At 36.1% G+C, this 19,512-nt stretch overlaps 1 protein-coding gene across 6 annotated transcripts in view; it reads right to left on the bottom strand.

The window, feature by feature from the left end:
* The window catches only part of LOC110350707 (uncharacterized), a 108,260-nt gene that overhangs the window by 21,329 nt on the left and 67,419 nt on the right, over window positions 1-19,512 (bottom strand). For 5 of the 6 annotated variants that reach the window (XM_087188254.1, XM_087188252.1, XM_087188251.1 and 2 more), the window contains 2 exons: window positions 9,911-9,998; window positions 4,496-4,578 (listed from right to left, as the gene is read on the bottom strand). The gene's annotated coding sequence lies outside the window, so the exon portion shown is untranslated. The remainder of the gene's footprint in view (window positions 1-4,495; window positions 4,579-9,910; window positions 9,999-19,512) is intronic. The other variant, XM_087188253.1, reaches the window with a different exon arrangement.

The following is a 19,512-nucleotide window of genomic DNA, read 5'->3' on the forward strand; positions in this document are numbered from 1 at the left end:
AGCCCAGCAGAATGAATCCATCAGGCATGACAAGAAATTAAATCCAAAGTGGGAAAATCCAACAAAAAGAAAAAGTCAAGACAATGATAAGTCAATATGAATCAGTTATAACCATCAATGTTAATGCTCTTAACTCACCAATCAAAAGAAACACATTGGCAGAATGGGTCAAGAAGCAAGATCCAACAATATGCTGCATACAAAAAACATACTTAATTAAAAAAGAAACTCATAGATTGAAAGTTAAAGGGTGGAAAACAATACTCCATGCGATGGGAACCTGAAAAAAGCAGGATTAGCAATTCTCTTTGCAGATCAAGTAGATTTCACACCAACACTGATTAAGAAAGACAAAGAAGACTATATCCTTGTAAACAGAACAATCCAACAGGAAGAGATGACAATCATAAATATATATGCACTAAACACAGGTGCACCCAACTATATAAAACAAATACTAACGGAAATGAAAAATCATATATGCACCAATACAATAGTAGTGGGAGCCCTCAATACCCCACTGTAACAGATAGATCAACTAGACAAAAAACAAGCAATGAATTACTAGAACTAAATCAAACTCTTGAACAAAGGAACTTAACAGATGTTTACGAGTGTTCCACCCCACAAAATCAGAATACACATTCTTTTCAGCTGCACATGGGTTGTTCTCCAAAATAGACCACATACTCACTCATAGAACATATTTAGGTAAGTGCAAAGGAATTGAAGTTATCCCCTATATATTATCAGACCATAGTGTGATGAAATTGGAGATCAACAGCAAAAGAAACTGCAAAAATTTCATAAACACATGGAAATTGAACAACACACTTCAGAAAAACCAATGGATCACAGAGGAAATTAAAGAAGAAATCAAACAGTTCCTTCAATTAAATGACAATGGCAATAGAACATATCAGAATCTATGGGACACAATGAAAGCAGTCTTATGAGGGAAATTCATTGAATGAGCCCAATTACACACCCTGATGCTGAACCTAAAGCTTCTGGAAAAAGAAGAGCAGGACAAACCCGAACCTCATACAAGGGAGGAAATTATAAAGATCAGAGCAGAAATCAATGCAATGGAGACTAGGAGAATGATACAAAAAATCAATGAAGCCAAGAGTTGGTTCTTCGAAAGAATAAAACAAAACAAAACAAAACAAAAACCCTTAGCCAACCTTATCAGAAAAAGGAAAGAAAAGGCCCAAATCCATGCAATTAGGAATGAAAATGGTGAAATTACAGCAGACCCAGCAGAAATCCAGAGGATCATCAATACCTCATTTGAGGACCTATATGCCAATAAGATGGAAAACACAGAAAAAATGGACAGATTCCCAGATACATATGAATTACCAAAATTGAACAAAGAAGACTGAAAAAATTGAAATTACCAAATATGAAACAATGAAATTGAAACTATAATTAAAAACTTACCAACTAAGAAAAGCCCAGGTCCTGATGGCTTCACTGCTGAATTCTACAAGACATTTACAGAGGAACTACTGCCACTACTGTTTAAACTCTTCAATGAAATTGAAAGGGAAGCAATACTCCCAAATTCATTCCTGGAAGCAAGCATCATCTTGATCCCTAGAGCAGAGAAAGACACAACTGAAAAAGAGAACTATAGGCCAATCTCACTAATGAACATAGATGCAAAAATCCTGAATAACGTACTGGCAAATAGAATGCAGAAGATCATCAAGAAGACCATACACCCTGACCAAGTGGGATTCATTCCAGGGATGCAGGGATGGTTCAATATACGAAAATCAATCAATGTAATACACTATATCAAGAGAGCCAAGGGCAAAAACCATATGAGTATCTCTATAGATGAAAAAAACATTTAACAAAATCCAACACGCATTTATGATAAAAACCCTACCAAAAATTGGAATAGACGGTCTCTACCTCAATTTGATAAAAGCCATCTATAAAAAAACAACAGCCAATATCATAGTAAATTGTCAAAAACTGAAATCCTTCACACTAAAATCAGGAACAAGACAAGGATGTCCACTATCACCACTCCTGTTCAATATAGTTTTGGAAGCATTAGCCACAGTGATTAGACAAGAGAAAGAAATAAAAGGAATAAAAATAGGAAATGAAGAAGTCAAATTGTCTTTATTTGCAGATGACGTGATACTCTATATAGAAGACCCCAAGAACACCACCAAAAGTCTTCTAGAATTAATAACCAAATTCAGTAGAGTAGCTGGATACAAGATCAAGACACAAAAATCAATAACTTTCTTGTACATGAACGACAGACTCACTGAGAGATAAATAGGGTAAACAATTCCTTTCACATTAGCAGTCAAGAAGTGAAATACCTAGGAATCAACTGAACAAAAGAAATCAAAGACCTCTTCTCTGAAAACTATAGCATTCTGCAAAGACAGATTGAAGATGATATCAGAATATGGAAAGACATCCCTTGCTTCTGGGTAGGAAGGGTCAACATAGTGAAAATGGCCATACTTCCAAAATTGCTGTATAGATTTAATGCAATCCCAATTGAAATCCCAGCAGCATACTTCACAGACCTTGAGAAAACAATCTAAAAATTTTTTTGGAACAAGAAGAGACCCAGAATAGCAAAAGCAATTCTACATGACAGAGACATGGCAGGGGGTATCACAATCCCCAACTTGAAACTATACTAGAAAGTGATAAAAACAGTATGGTGCTGGTAAAGAAATAGATGTGAGGACCAGTGGAACAGATTAGAAGATGCAGAAACAACTTCAGACACACTCAGCCATCTCATCTTTGATAAAGGAGTCAAACACCCTCACTGGAGGAAAGATAGCCTCTTTAATAAATGGTGCTGGAAAAATTGGGTTTCAACATGTCAAAGATTAAAACTGGACCTATCTCTCTCACTGTGCACTAAACTAAAATCTAAATGGATTAAAGATCTAAATATTAAAATAGAAATGCTCAACTGGCTGGAACAGAGGTCAGGTAGAATTTTTGAAGACATTGGTGTAGGAAAAGATTTTATGAACAAAACCTCAGTTGCCTGTGAACTAGCACAAACAATCAACAAGTGGGATCTCTTCTTATTAAAAAGCTTCTACACAGCAAGAGAAACCACCATCAGTGTGAAGAGACAACCCACAATGTGGGAAAAAAATCTTCACCTGCTCTTCCTCAGACAAAGGTCTACTATCTCGAATACAGAAAGAACTTTAAAAAATTAGACCTTCCAAATTTAAAGACCCAATCCAAAAATGGGCATCTGAAATGAACAGACATTTCTCAGACAAAGAAGTAGAAATAGCAAATAAATATATGAAAAAATGTTCAACATCACTTGGTCATTTGAGAGATGTGAGATTGTTGAGAGATGAGAGATCTCAATGTTGAGACTCCACCTCACCCTACAAAGAATGGCTGCTATCAAGAAATCAACCAGTAACTAATGCTGGTGGGGGTGTGGGGAAAGAGGAACACTGCTCCACTGCTGGTGGGAATGTAGTTTGGTGCAACAACTGTGGAAATCAGTATGGAGATACCTCAAAGAACTAAAACTGGAAGTCCCATTTGATGGAGCTATTCTCCTGCTGGGTATCTTCCCCAAAGAACTAAAAGAATCATACCACAGTGATATATGTGAACTCATATTCATAGCAGCACAATTTGTAATAGCTAAAACTTGGAAACAGCCCAAATGGCCATCAACTGGAGTCTGGATAAAGAAAATGTGGTGTTTTTAAAAAAATTAAATATAGGACTACTCAGCCATAAAAAATTAGAAATTAGAGACATTTATTGCTAAATGGATGCACACTGAGGAGATACTCTTAAGTGAAATAAATAGGACACATGTGTAAATACCAAATAGTTTCACTAGTGTGAGAAACTGAAAGTGTAAAAAAGGACTAAAAGGTATAATAGATAATGTGAAATAGGAAGAAAGGGGGCAAAGGGGAGGGGGAAGTGGGAGGGGTAGGGCAAAGGAAAGGAGGGAATGGGATTAATATGAGAAAATGAAAAAATGGAAACAAAGTCTTTGTAAATAGCAGGGATGGAGGGGTTGAAGGGAGGGCAGGGGAAGGGGGAAAAATAAGAACCAAGAGAGATGATGTAAAGGTGCAAATTTCCAATGATGATTGTCATTCTACTGTATACCTAAAATGTACCAATAAAATAAAATTTAAAAAAATAAATTCAAATGCCTGATTAAACATTTTTAATCTTATTTTTAAATTTTAATATATTAGCCAGCTTAAATATCATGTGGTTTCTCTTATATGAGAAACCAAGAAAATATTTTAAAAATAAATATACGTGTAAAAAGTAAATGACTGAAACAAGCTGTACTATGCCAACACTAATCCAAGAAAACAATAGCAACTACCTTGATTTCAGACAGAGCAGTCTCTAAAGCAAGGAAACTTACAAAGTATATCTTTTCTCATTGTGAAGACGCCGTACTTGACACCCACGACTTAAAGGAGAAGAGGTTTACCTGGCTCACGTTTTCAGCCTAAGGTGGGGAGCTCCAAGGAAGGGTGGGTCTTGGCTGAGGGAAGTTGCTCACATGGTGGCAGCCTGAAAACAGAGAGGAAAAGGAGAATCTGTGGAGGGAGACAGACCACTCAGATCATGCTCCCAGTGACCCAGGGCTTACAACCAGACCCTACCTGCCAATAGCACACTTGACCTCTGAATTCACTGGTAGATTCTTTCACCAGTGAATATAGTGCTCCTATCATCAAATCACTGCCTCTTCATAAAGCCCTGCCTCTGATTTACAGGGGGCTCTAGAGGGGACATTCTCGATCTAAAATATAACATTCCACCCCTGAACCATGTGTAAAGACTTATGCACATCTTTGTGTGCAAAATGCATTTAGTCTATCTCCTAAAGTTGACCGGGTTTTAACAGTTCAGCATTGCTGAAACGTGCAAGTCCAAAGTCTCCTTTGAGACTCATGGCAATCTTAGCTGTGAATACCTGTAAAAATAAAAAACAAAGTTAAACACTTCCAACACACAATGGCACAGGGTAAACTGCCATTCCAAAAGAGGTAAATAGGGGACTGGAAAGGAATGGAAACAAAACAAGATAAAAATTTAGCAAGACAAATATTAAATCCTGTAGCTCCATGACCAAGAGTTGGAGCAAAGATGTGAACTCCAAATGACTTAGTTAGCTCTGCCTCTATAGCGTTGCAGGTTGCAAAGAAGGATATTACATAAATTAGTCAGTTCTCTAAGAAGATATAATATTTTTCCATTTAAGCACCTAGCAGAGTATCATACTGTGTGATGCATAAATTATTAAAATTATGAGAAAGAATGAACCCATTATTACATTTGGAACACACCCTCTCCCTGAAGTGGACAGATACAACAAGCACCATTTCATAAAAGACATTGCTTAACTACATAGAACTGCATGGACTTCTCTTGACTTTAGTGCAGTCATCTTGAATTATTAACTGACATGATTGCCTTAGAATAGCACATAATTCCCTATGAAATTAAAAACAGACAAAACCACTGGAGTAGTATGTAGATATTTATATGTATCCTTGGTGCCATGTATGTGCCTGACTCCGTGATCTAGGCTTAAGATAAACCAGGTACATTTCCATAGGATGAACTAATTTTGCCCTAATTCATATATAGCCCCCTCTTTGTGACTCAAATTGCTGAGACCCAACTTGTCCTGCTAGTGCCCAGGATCATGCTTCCATCAATAAGGCCACTAGTTAATTGCACTTTGTGCAACATAGATCTGTCTGCCTCCTTTTCTTCAGTCTTGAGGCACTTTGGGGCCAGTATAAGAATACCCTGGGGGGCCAGGGATTTAGCTCAGTGGTTTTGCCACCTGCCTCAAAAGTGGAAGGTACTGAGTTTGATCCCTGGTACAAAAAAAAGAATACACTGGGACCAGGCTGTTTCACAACAAGCCTTCAATCAAAGGGATAAAACTGATATCCACAGACTGTCTCATTCAATAATGGGTGGAACATATACATTCTCATTAAGTATTCAGCCACCAACTTGGACCCACATCAAGAGTCCAATATAACATAGATTTTAGCAAATGTACAAGAATCAAAATCATACCATGTCTGTTCTCAGAATGATAAGCAGTTACTTAAAATCAGTAGCCAAAAGATACCTGAAAAGATTAAGCAATAGGGTTGGTCCCCAAGTTCCTAAGTGTCCTGTTTGTTAGTTTGTACCCTGCTTACCTGGCAACATTCCCACCCAACACTTGGCACTGGGGCTTTGTAATGAGTAGTGTAACTCAATAATTTTAGTGTTAACAGAATATCTTGCCCTAAGGAATTAGTCTGGAGAATGAAAAAACCCTTAAGGTACCGTTATAATTTCAATACTCAAAAAAAGAAATGTGTACCATGGAAACATTGCTGACTCCAGAAAGGTGTTTTATGTTCCCTGACACTGACAACTCTTAATCTTGGCTTTTAATCTGGTTTTACTGGAATCTTACAAGCCTTAATCTGACCTTAGTGGAATCTTACAGATAGATGTACTGCCTGGAAATGTTGTTGGAAAACTGGTCTTTCTGGAATATGTGACACATCTGTCTTTGAAGTAGCTATTCATGCTTTAACTAGTGTCTGGGAATGAAGACTCTGATAGGGAAGAAGAAAGTGGAGGATATTCCTTAGAGTTTGAAAGAATCTTGCTGACACATGTGTTTATGGGTTTCTAGGAGTTCTAGATAACTGAAAAGCTTTGCCATCCTCTCACTACATGCCTTTACTTAAGCCCATATATTTTGTCTATGGTTTGATTTGTGTTAGTATTTACACATAAAATACACACTTATCAACAACATTTATCTTAAAATATTTTTTATATTTACTGCAAGATGCAAAGATAGTAAAGAACTTCATGCATCTCTAGCTTCCTGTAATAGTAACATCATATGTAAGAAAAATGAGAAATCTTGATGATGGAACCTCATTGTTGGTATTTTTTTCATTTTTCTAATGGCCAAAGGTACTGAACATTTTTTCACGTACTTATTACCAAATATATATGAAAAAATCAAGTTTAATAATACTATTAACTATAGTATTTACAATACTGTAGTCTTTCTTCATATTTTCCAAGGTTTCCCACTAATGCCATTTTTCTGTTCCAGTATATAATTTTATGATATCACATCACAGTTACTGTCAAGTGTGTTACTTATTAAATGCTGTATAACAAATTCCCTCATAGTGCAGAGGTTCAAATACATGCACATACTACTGATGGTTTTTCTGACTCAACAATGCAGATGCAGGTCTCCTCTGCTCAGCTGGGGAAGGATCCCCTTCTACGCTTCGCATGGTCGTTAGGGGTCATTTGCTTCCCAGTTTCACATGACTTTCCTGTAAATTATTTCAAGGCTTTCAAGAGTATATCCTTCATGACACCCCCCCCCCAATAAAACAGTGGGGAATGAAAGTTAACACTTCTCAATGTGTTCTCTGAGGCCAGGTTTTATCCTGATATCACAACTGCATGAAGACATTCCAAGAAAGTGAAATATTTTATAAAACTTTTCGAGTCTACTCACCAGCCCATGGCTTTTGGGCTTGGTACTATTGTTCAACAGAAGTCATGGTCTCAAAGAATTCTGTTCGAGTACAGAATGAAGAAAACTTCATCATTACATGATTTTCTCAAAGGCTTAAAAGTATAGCTATCTTTTGTAAACATGAGGCAAACTTGCACCAAAAAACTTTTCCTGAATGCAGAATCTTATTTATGTTTCCTGTCACAGACATTTGTCAGTCTAGGCTTCTACCCTTCAGAAGTCATGTCTCCCAAATGGATTCAGTAGGATCCTGTGCATACTATGCAGAGAATTCTGAAAATAGGGCTTTGGGAGATATGTGAGGCATAGACAACTTTGTTGGAGGATGTGGTTAGTGACAGGTGACCAGGTAACATGGAGGATGATGGAGAAGAAGAAAGGGGAAGACAGTGCCGGGAACTTGAGGGCTTCTTCCTGAAGCAGGAATGCCTGTGTTTAAAATGGCAGCTGGATAAGGAAATTGCTCCACCATTTTCTACCCACCTATTTTTCCATCTCCTTAGCAAAGTTTTTGTTGTTGTTCCTGCTTTTGTGTGGTACTGAGTTTTTATCTCAGGGCCTCACACATGCACTCTACACCACTGAACTTACATCCTTAATCCTAGTAAAAAGTCTTTGAGACAGGATTTTGTTGAGTTTCCTAGCCTTGCTGGCTTCAAAGTTACTGGCCTCAAACTTGTATTCTTCCTACCTTAGCCTCTCAAGAAGGTGGAGTCACACATGTGAGCCATCCCAGCAAGCTGTTGTTTATTTTAATACTTAAGTGTTTTAAAATTTGAAGTAATATTAGATTAAGAGAGTATTGCTAGGATAGTACAGAGAATTTCATCCACACTTCAGCTTCCTATAAGGTTGTGATCTTATTTAACTATAACATTTTATGGAAAATATGAAATTGAGAATAATTCAAAAGTATAAACTGGGCTAAAGATGTCTTTGTATTTTACCCAGTTTTTCATTAATGCAATTTTTTAATCTAGGATACCATATTGCAATTAGTTGTTTGATTTATTATTTGTATATCCATGAGTAACAAGTTATTACCTAGGTTTGTGATTTAAGATAAATCTCAAAATGTTCAGGATCTAGGATAAAGGGATGGATGTTTTTCAATAACTCAGTTTCAGCTGAAGACTCAGCTGGGGAAGGATCATCTTCCAAGATATTGTGATTGCTGTCAGTGTTCAATACCTTCCCCAGGTTGAGAAGATTTCACAGGTGTGTTTTCCAAATGTTTAAAGAAGGAATGCCAAATCACAAACTCTTACAAATATACACACACATGCACATAATAAGATAAAAAACTTCAAATTCATCCTGAATTCTTAAGGACAGTTTACCTTGATAGAGAAATCAAACAAAGCCATTAGAAGAAAAGAAAATTACAGACCAATGTATCTTAGGAGTATAGAGCCAAAAGTCCTTTAGGAAATATGAAACCAAATCCTGCAACATATAAGAAGGATTATATGTAATGCCAAGGAGATTTTCCTAGGAATGTGAGTTTGGTCCCACTTATGGAAACAGTTCATATAAAAGGGCCCCCAACTCATGATAAATGTGTGATCATTTTATTTTATCATCGTGTAAATGGAATGTTCTCAGTAGCACCATGCTATGAGTTTTGGTATGCCTGTAGCATGTGTGGGTGGGATGGAGCACTCAGTGACCATGGGCAGCAGCAGTGAGCAGCGACTCCTATTAGGCACAGGATCACAAGGGTAAAATGCAAAGATCTAACATCTCTTGTTTGCTAGGGTAGCTCTATCTAGTAAGTACTCTTTTGGCTTACAATATTTTCAAGTTACTATGAGCTTTACAGGACATGATCCCATCATAAGTTGACCATTTCTTGTTTGCCATATTAAAATGGACACCATATGATGTTAATGAAAGTTTAAAAAAAAATCATACTCCTTTCATGATAAAAACCACTCAATATATCAGAGAAAGAGGGGAATTTGCCCAGCCTATAAACAGCACTCATATGAAACTCACACAGCTTTCTGAATTATCTAGAATGTCTCGGTACTTTCCCCAAGATTAGAAATATAAATATGCTACTCTTTCCATTTCTGTTCAGTATTGTACTAGATTCTACTCAGACCAATTACACATAAAAATCAATAAAAATTATCCAGATTAGAAAGGAGAAAGTCAAACTCTATTCACAAATAAATATCATAGTGTACAAAAATGCTAAGAAATTTGCTAAAATGCAATTAGATTAAAAAATAAATTCAGCAAAACTTCAATATACAAGTTCTATATACAAAACTAATTGTTGATTTTTTAAAATTCCTTCCTACTTACGCTTCATTATTTCTTTTCTCCCTTCCTGCTTTTCTTCTTCTCTTCCTCCTTCTCTTGATTCCTCTGTTGTTCTCTAACAAACACTGTACTTCTCCAAAAAAAAAAAAAAAAAAATGGAGCCCATGCCCCACCGGAGACCATGGTTGCATAGACACTGTGCAGCATCTGAATCCTCACAGCAGAGGCCTCAGGGGGAACAAGGGGTTATGAGCCCCAGAAGATAGAGCAGAGGTGAACAGAGAGGGCCTCTCTGAGGCTCCTCAATGAAAATAGAAGCCCACTGGGAAAGTGAAGAAAAACTCTTCAATAAAAGCACGCTGGACCATAGTGGTTGGTTAGTTGGTGGGATCAGCACCTCCCATAGAAACCTGGACTCACATGGGGGGAGGACAGCTGGAACCTGCTATATATATATGTATATATATATATATATATATATATAACCAAACATATATATATATATATACATATACATATACATATACATATACATATACATATATATATATTCTTTTTCTCTCTATATATACCTTCTGGCTCTATATTTCTCTCCCTCTTTATTCCTGTCCCATTCTGAATTTTTTTTCTCTGTCTGCTCAACTGTCACTTTGATAGGAAAGTGAATACAATTTCTAGCTTTCCTATTGCTGTCAATTTGTTCTGTACTTGTCTCTCTTCTTTCGCTTTGTCTTCTCCTCATGTCTCCAACAGATCCGCATAATTTGCATGATCTTCCTGTGTCCTCTAGCCTCATTTCTAACCTTTCCCTACTCCTCTGTCTCTCTACCTCTCCCTCCCCAAACCCTGATAAATCCTTATCCGAGAGGGTAAATTTGTCATTTTGAAGGTTTTTTTTTTTTTTAACTACAAACATATTTTGGGCTGGCCCTGGATTTTGATCTAGCTCTGATAGTTAAAGGTGATAGACTAATTGCTACCACAAATTGTCATTTTCTTTTTTTTGATTGTTAAATTTTATTTTATTGGTACATTTTAGGTATAGAATATAATGACATTCATCATTGGAAATTTGCACCTTTACATCATTTCTCTTGGTTCTTATTTTTTCCCCTTTCCCTGCCCTCCCTTCAACCCCTCCATCCCTCCCTATTTACAAAGACTTTGCTTCCATTTTTTCATTTTCTCATATTAATTCCATTCCCTTCTTTTCTTTCCCCTACCCCTCCCACTTCCCCTTCCCCTTCCCCTTTGCTCCTTTCCTTCCTATTTCACATTGTCTATTATACCTTTTAGCCCTTTTTTACACTTTCAGTTTCTCATACTAGAGAAACTATTTGGTATTTACATGTGAGTCCTATTCACTTCCCTTAAGAGTATCACCTCAATGTGCATCCATTTAGCAATAAATGTCTCTAATTTCTCAATTTTTATGGCTGAGTAGTCCTCCATTTTATAAAAAACCCACATGTTCTGTATCCAGTCCCCAGTTGATGGGCATTTTGGCTGTTTCCAAGTTTTAGCTATTGCAAATTGTGTGGCTATGAACATGGGTGCACATGTATCACTGTGGTATGATTCTTTAAATTCTTTGGGGAAGATACCCAGCAGAGGAATACCTGGGTCAAATGGGACTTCCAGTCCTAGTTCCTTGAGGTATCTCCATACTGATTTTCACAGTGGTTGCACCAGTCTACACTCCCACCAGCAGTGGAGCAGGGTTCCTCTTTCCCCACAGCCTGGACAGTATTTGTTATTGGTTGATTTGTTGATAGCAGCCATTCTTTCTGGAGTAAGGTGGAATCTCAGAGTTGTTTTCATTTGCATCTCTTGAATGACAGGTGATGTTGAATATTTTTTCTTATGTTTATTTGATATTTCTACTTCATTGTCTGAGAATTATCTGTTCTTTTAAGATGCCCATTTTTGGATTGGGTCTTTAAATATGGGAGGTCAGATTTTTTTCTTCCCCATTAAGTTTATTGGTTCCTTTTAGGTACAAAATACAGTTACGTTCATCTTTGGGATCTTGTACCATTACATGAGTATCCTGGTTCTTATTTTCCCCCTTCTCCTGCCCTCTCTTCACCCCCTCCACCCTTCCCTATTTGCAAAGACATTGTTTCCATTTTTTTCTTTTCTCATATTTTTTCTATTCTCTTCTTTCCTTTCCCCTACCCCTCCCACTTCCCATGTTCCTTTAGCCCCTTACTTCCTATTACACAATATCAATTATACATTTTAAAAATTACAATATCAAGATCTAGGAGACATTATCACAGATTTTACAGAATTTAAAAGGATATAGAAAGCATATTACAAAAATCTTTTTTGAAATAAATTTGACACTTCTAAGAAGTATGTTGGAAGACAAATTAATGAAACTGACTGGAGGAAATATAAAATTTGAATAGCACCTATTAAAGAAAGTATATTCCTAGCTTAAAATCCTACCTATATGACAACAACAGGCTTGTATACATTTTAACTGATAAATTATACAAACATTTAAAGTGAAAAAAAAGGAACACTTATCCCCTCATTTTAAGAAATCAACCTTGTGCTAATCCTAAAAGTGGATAAAGATAATAGAAGAAAAAAGTATGAACATAGATAGAAATGTGTTTAACAAAACATACTATTAGAAGTCATATCTGGCAGGATGTAGAAAGTGGTTTTGTTATAGGGATGGCAGTGTTGGTTCAGCATTGGAAGATCCACCCCCAGAAGTCATTATTTTAACAGCGGAAAGGAAAAAACCATATGATCCTGTCACTAGTTGGAGAAAAAGTATCAGAATAAATTCTACAGCTATTCATGGTAAAAGCTATCAGAAGACTAGAAGTAGAACAGAATCTTCTCAACAGATTAAAGACATGTACTCCATACTTCCAGCAAAAATGCTTTATATGAATGGAGAAGATACAATGCTCTCTCCCTAAGGTGGGGAACAAGGGAAGATATGGCTAGTCTTCATCTGTGCATTAAACTTTGAAACATAGGCCTAAACCAAAATAGTCTGGCAATAAAATGACACAATTAGGATAGAATTGGCAAGGCAGAAGCAAAATCTTTATATGTAGTTGAAATGGTCATCTGCAGAGAAAATACTAAGAAATCTCTAGGATCCCCTAGAACTTGTATTTGAATTTAGCAGGATTAGAAAACACAAGGTATGCATAAAAATTCAGGTCTATGTATACTTGCTATAAATGAAGAATTGGATGTTAAAATTTAAAAGTTATGTAGGAGTACAAAGGACCTAGAGAAGTAAAAAGAAAAAGAAAAGAAAAGAAAAAAACAATGTTGGAAGACATTTAGTACCAGATTGTAAGACTTCCTCTAAAGCTACTGTAATCAAGGCAGTGTTGGTGTAAGAAAAGACATATAGATCATTTGAATAAAACAGAGAATCTAGAAATAGAACCACACATATATGGTCTACTGAGTTTTGAAAGATTATTTAACATTAACATTTTATAGAATATAAACTCAATTCAAGAGCAGAGGAAAAGAGTGTTTTCAGCAAATGGCACTAGAACACCTTGTATCAGTATATAAAAAATTAACCTCAATCCTTTATTTCCATACATAAAAATAACTTGAAAGGATCTATGAAGCTAAATATGAAAGACTAACACTATAAAACTTTAAGAAAAAATTATAAGGGAAAATGTTTATGAATTTAGGGTAGGCAAGAACTTCCTAGGATACAAAAAAACATGATGTATAAAAGAAAAAATGATAAATGAGATTCCATCAAAATTTAGAATTTTAAATGACATTGTTAAAATGAAAAGTAGTCCTTAAACAGACTAAATTTACAATGCATATAATGTATGACCAGAATACATAAAGAACTCTTACAACTCATTAATAGACAACCCAATTAAAAAGTAGACACAAGAAGATGATAAATAGCCAGTACTGCACAAGGAAAGGTGTGCAACCCTAGAATCAGAAAAATACTAATCAGTCCAATAACAAGATTGAATAATACACTTATCAGGGAGATGAAGTTAAAAGTTTTAAAAGCCTTGACGTTTTCTTTTTGTTGGATTCTCCCACTTTGCATTTAATTTGTCACACCCAATGGATTCATTCTGCTGGGCTTCCTAGGGTTGTGATCCTCCTTGTCTTTCCCTAGGATATTATCTAAAATTTTTTGGAGTGTTGGTTTGGAATTCATGAAGTTCCTAAGGTGCTCTTTATCATAAAAGTATCTTATTTCTCTATCAATTTTGAAAGATAGTTTTGCAGGGTACATCAATCTGGTTGGAGGCTGTTTTCCTTTAGGGCTTGAAATACATCACTCAAAGCTCTTCTTGCTTTGAGAGTTTGTGTTGAGAAGTCTGCTGTGATTCTGATGGGCTTTCCTTTGTATGTGATTTGTTTCTTTTCTCTCACTGCTTGTAGAATTTTGTTCTTCTGTTGGGTTTCTGGAATCCTAGCTATTATATATGTGTAGATTTTTTTTTGATCAAGGCTAGTTGGAGCCCTATATGCCTCACTTATCTGTATGTCAAGTTCTTCTCCCCTGCTTGGAATGTTTTCTGGCATTACTTCTGAGAACAGTTTTTTATGTCATCTGTACTCTCTCCTGTTTATTGGCTCCAATCAATCTTATGTTATTCTTCTTTCCATCATCTAGCAGCTGCTGGATTGCTTTCTTGTGGTCCCTTACAATTTTAAAGGAGTTTTTTTTTCCTGGTCACTAAGTGCAGTCTTATCTTCTATATCTGAAATTCTGTCCTCACAGTGGTTCCTTATGCTGCGTAGACTTTCAATGGAGTTTTTAATCTCCTGGATATCTATTTGTATCTGTATTATGGATTCCATTTTTTTCCAGTGTTGGGATTTCATCATGTTCCTCAGATCCTCTATTTCTTATCTGTGCCCTCTCTAGATTTATTAATCATGTCTTGCACTATGGGCACAATCTTTGCTGTTATCTGAGAAATTATTTCTGATTTGATTTTTTCAGATCCTGTTTTGTTGCCACTTAGGGAGTCTAGGTGATTGAGTATCAGAGCGTTCCATCTCAATTCCCTTTGTGATTGCTGTAGGTGATCTTGAAGTCTGGTTTTGAGACTTGTGTATGTGCCTTCTCATTTCAACGGGGTCTTGGGGTGCTCTTAGTGCCCACATGGCTCATCTCCTCTGCACTGGGAGTGATGGTATTTGGCCCAGAAGTCCCTTTATCTGGGCTGGGTGAGGTGGAACCCAATTGTCATTTTCTAAGCTGTGTTTGATGCTGATTGTGTCAATTGGGCTAAGGTAGTGTGATTCATATAATCAGTTGTCCTCCCTGGTATACTGAAAATGAGATTGCCTAAGAGGCATTAGAGACTCAAAGCCTAAAAAGCCCAGCTATATCTGGAAGATATCTCTGAGAAGTGATCACTCCATAGGGGCTCTAAACACTGGTAATAATGATAGTCAAAGTAGAAATATTGGAGTATCAGCCCCAGAATTAAAGCAAAAAACAGCACCAACAACAGAATTAAAAATGAGAAGACATATTGGCAGAACACAAACACAGACTTCCAGTTCAACAAAGAAAAATTCTGGGGGAAACGAGGTGGAAAAATATGATAATCAACCACCTGGACATCCTGAACTGATAGCACAGGAAGTAACTACAGAGATGGTGAGCAGAGTGAAAGACATGAGTAGAAGCTCTAGAACAGAAACAGATAAAAAAATAGATGAGCCCAGAACCCTGCTGGAAGTCACAAATGCCCAGAATAGGATAGAAATGGAAACCATGAATGCCCAACATAGGAAAAGAATGGAATCCATGAAACAGATTCAAACAGATATCCAGGAGATTAAAAACTCCATTGAAAGTATTCACAGCAGGCTGAGCAAATGTGAAGATAGAATATCAGATATAGAAGACAGGATTGTGGTCAGTGACTATGAAAACAGAGATTTCTTCACAATAGTAAGGGACCAAGAGAAATCAATCCAGCAGCTGCTAGAAGATGCAAAGAAGAATAACATAAGACTGATAGGAGTCCATGAAAAAGCAGGAGAAAGTACAAATGACAAAAAAACTGTCTACAGAAGTAATAGTAGAGAACTTCCAAGACAGAGGTAGAGAATTTGACAAAATACAGATAAGTGAGGCATATAGAACTCCAAGTAGCCATGATAAAAAAGCTATACCTAGACATATAATAGTCAAGATCCCAAAAAACCAACAAAAGAACAAAATCCTACAAGCAGAAAAGAAACAAATCACATACAAAGGAAAGGCCATCAGAATCACAGCAGACTTCTCAACACAAACCCTCAAGTTAAGGAGAGCCTGGAGTGAAGTATTTCAAGCTCTAAAAGAAAATAACTTCCAACCTAGACTGTTGTATCCTGCAAAATGTTTTCAAAATCAATGGGGAAATTAGATCCTTCCATGACAAAGAACACCTGCGAAATTTCATGAACACCAAACCAGCACTCCAAACAATTCTAAGCAATATACTAGAAAAAGACAATGGAGGTCACAACTCCATGAGGCCCAATGGAGTGAAGCCACAAGGCAGGGCAAGAAACTAAAGGGAAAGGGGGAAAAATAAAAAATAAAAGAGCCAACAACAATAAACCATCATGACAAGGTTGAGTCAATATTTATCAATTAAAACCATCAATGTTAATGGCCTCAATTCACAAATCAAAGGAAATAGACTTGCAGAATGGATTAAGAAGCAAAATCCAGCAATATGCTGTATACCAGAAACACACCTAACTCAAAAAGACATTCATAGACTGAAAGTAAAATGATGGAAAACAGTTCTCCATGTGATAGGAATCAGGAAAAAAGCAGGGGTAGCAATCTTATTTGCAGACAAAGTAGATTTCAAACCAAAACTAATTAAGAGAGACAAAGATGGTCACTATGTCCTTGTGAAGGGAACAATTGAAGAGGAAGAGATGACAATCAGAAGTATATATGCACCAAATACGAATGCCCCCAACTATACAAAACAAATATTTATGGACATGAAAAATAAAATAAGCACTAATACAACTGTGGTGGGAGACTCAACTGTCACAAATAGACAGATCATCTAGACAAAAATTTAACAATGAAATTCTAGAACTGAACCAAGCTTTTGAATAAACGGACTTAATAGATGTCTACAGAGTGTTCCACCCCACAAAATCAAAATATACTTCTTTTTGGCTGCACATGGGTCATTCTACAAAATAGATCACATGCTAGCTCATAGGGCATGTTTATGTAAATGCAAAATAATTGAAGTTACCCCCTGTATATTATCAGACCATAGTGCAATAAAATTGGAGATCAATAGCATGAGAAACTGCAAAACCCCCATAAACACATGGAAATTGAATAACACTTTCCTGAAAAACCAATGGGTCACAGAGGAAATTAAAGAAGAAATTAGACACTTTCTTCGGGTAAGTGATAATGACAGTACAACATAGAGGAATCTATGGGACACAATGAAAGCAGTTCTATGAGGAAAATTCACAGCAGTGAACACCCATATTAGGAAAACAGAGAGAGCTCAAATAAACAACCTAATGTTGAACCTCAAGCTTCTAGAAAAACAAAAACATGACGAACCCAAAGCTTGTACAAGAGAGGACATTATAAAGATTAGAGCAGAAATCAATGCAATGGAGACTAAGAGAACAATACAAAAAATCAATGAATTGAAGAGCTGTTTTTTTAAAAGAATAAATAAAATTGATAAACCCTTAGCCAACCTTATCAAAAAAGGAAAGAAAAGGCTCAAATCCATGCAATTAAGAATGAAAAAGGTGAAATCACAACATATCTGGCACAAATTCAGAAGATCATTAATACATACTTTGAGAACCTGTACTCTAATGAAATAGAAAACATAGAAGACAGGTTCCTAGATACATACAAAGTGCCAAAGTTAAATGCAGAAGGTGTAAAATTCTAAACACTCCAATTACAATCAGTGAAATAGAAAATATAATTAAAATTTTACATACGAAGAAAAGCCCAGGAACTGATGGCTTCACTGCTGAATTTTATAAGACATTTAGAGAAGAACTATTGCCACTACTCTTTAAACTCTTCAGTGAAATTGAAAGGAAAGCAATACTTCCAAATTCATTCCTGGAAGCAAGTTTTTCTTTGATTCCAAAACCAGGCAAAGAACCAACCAAAAAAGAGAACTACAGGCCAATCTCCCTAAGGAACATAGATGCAAAAATCCTCAACAAGATACTGGCAAACAGAGGGTCATCAAGAAGATCATACACACTGACCAAGTCAGATTTAACACAGGGATGCAAGGATGGTTCAACATACATAAATCAATAAATGTAATACACTATACTAACAGAGCCAAGGACAAAAACAGTATGATCATCTCAATAGATGCAGAAAAATCATTCCACAATATCCAGTACCCATTCGTGATAACAACTCTACAGAAAATTGGAATAGAAGGTCTTTATCTCAACCTGATTAAGGCTATCTATGAAAAACCAACAGCCAACATCATACTAAATGGTCAAAAACTGAAAAACCTTCCTGCTAAAATCAGGAACAAGACAAGGATGTCCACTGTCACCAATCCTATTCAATATAATTCTGGTAACATTAGCCACAGAAATTAGAAAAGAGAAAGAAATAAAAGGAATAAAGATGGGAAAGGAAGAAGTTAAACTGTAATTATTTGCTTATGATATGATACTCTACATAGAAGACTCAAAAAACTCTGCCCAAAGGTTTCTAGTCTTAATTGACAGATTCAGTAGAATAGCTGGATACAAAGTCAACACTCAAAAAACAATAGCCTTCTTGTACACAAATAACAGACTCACTGAGAGAGAAATTAGGGAAACAATTGTTTTCACAATAGCATCCAAAAAAAAGAAATATCTAGGAATCAATCTAACAAAGGAAGCAAAAGACCTCTACATTGAAAACTACAGCAATCTGAAAAAAGAGATAAAAAATTATATAAAAAAGGAGAAAGACATCCCCTGTTCCTGGGTAGGAAGAACCAATATAGTGAAAATGGCCATACTTCCAAAACTACTACATAGATTCAATGCAATGCCAATTGAAATCCCAGCAATATATTTCACAGAAGAAGAGAAAACAACCCCAAAATTCATTTGAAACCAGAAAAGACCTAGAATAACAAAAGCAATTTGAGGTAACAGAGACATGGCAGGGTGCATCACAGTCCCCATGTTGAAACTATACTGATAGAGAAAATCTGAACTATAAGTTAGTTATTAAGGTAGCTGAAGTAGAATACGTAACACATACCTTTAAGATTTACCTTTCTCATAACTCTTATTGTTTAAGGTGATGGCTAACTGAACCTTTGACCTGTAACCTAGCTCTAGATAACATTTAACCTGGAAAAAAGCAAAGTAGAAATGTTTGGGTAGTTTACAATGTCTGTATTTTAAGTGTCATTTGTTTGTTATATGTCTGTGACTTTAACCATTAACAGGAACTAGTTGTAAAAGAGAGACAGAAATTTTACACAGACCACCAGGAATGAGGTAATGCTAAAAGAAGATATAAAAGGAAATGTTAAAACAAAGAACGGGGTGGACATTGATTCAGATGCATTTCTGGCAGTCCCACCCTGCTAGCAAGTAAAGGCTTTGTTTTTTTA

The sequence above is a fragment of the Heterocephalus glaber genome, unplaced genomic scaffold, assembly GCF_053883595.1.
Source record: "Heterocephalus glaber isolate CG9 unplaced genomic scaffold, H.glaber_assembly_v1.0 deba00001531, whole genome shotgun sequence".
NCBI classification, from domain to species: domain Eukaryota; kingdom Metazoa; phylum Chordata; class Mammalia; order Rodentia; family Bathyergidae; genus Heterocephalus; species Heterocephalus glaber.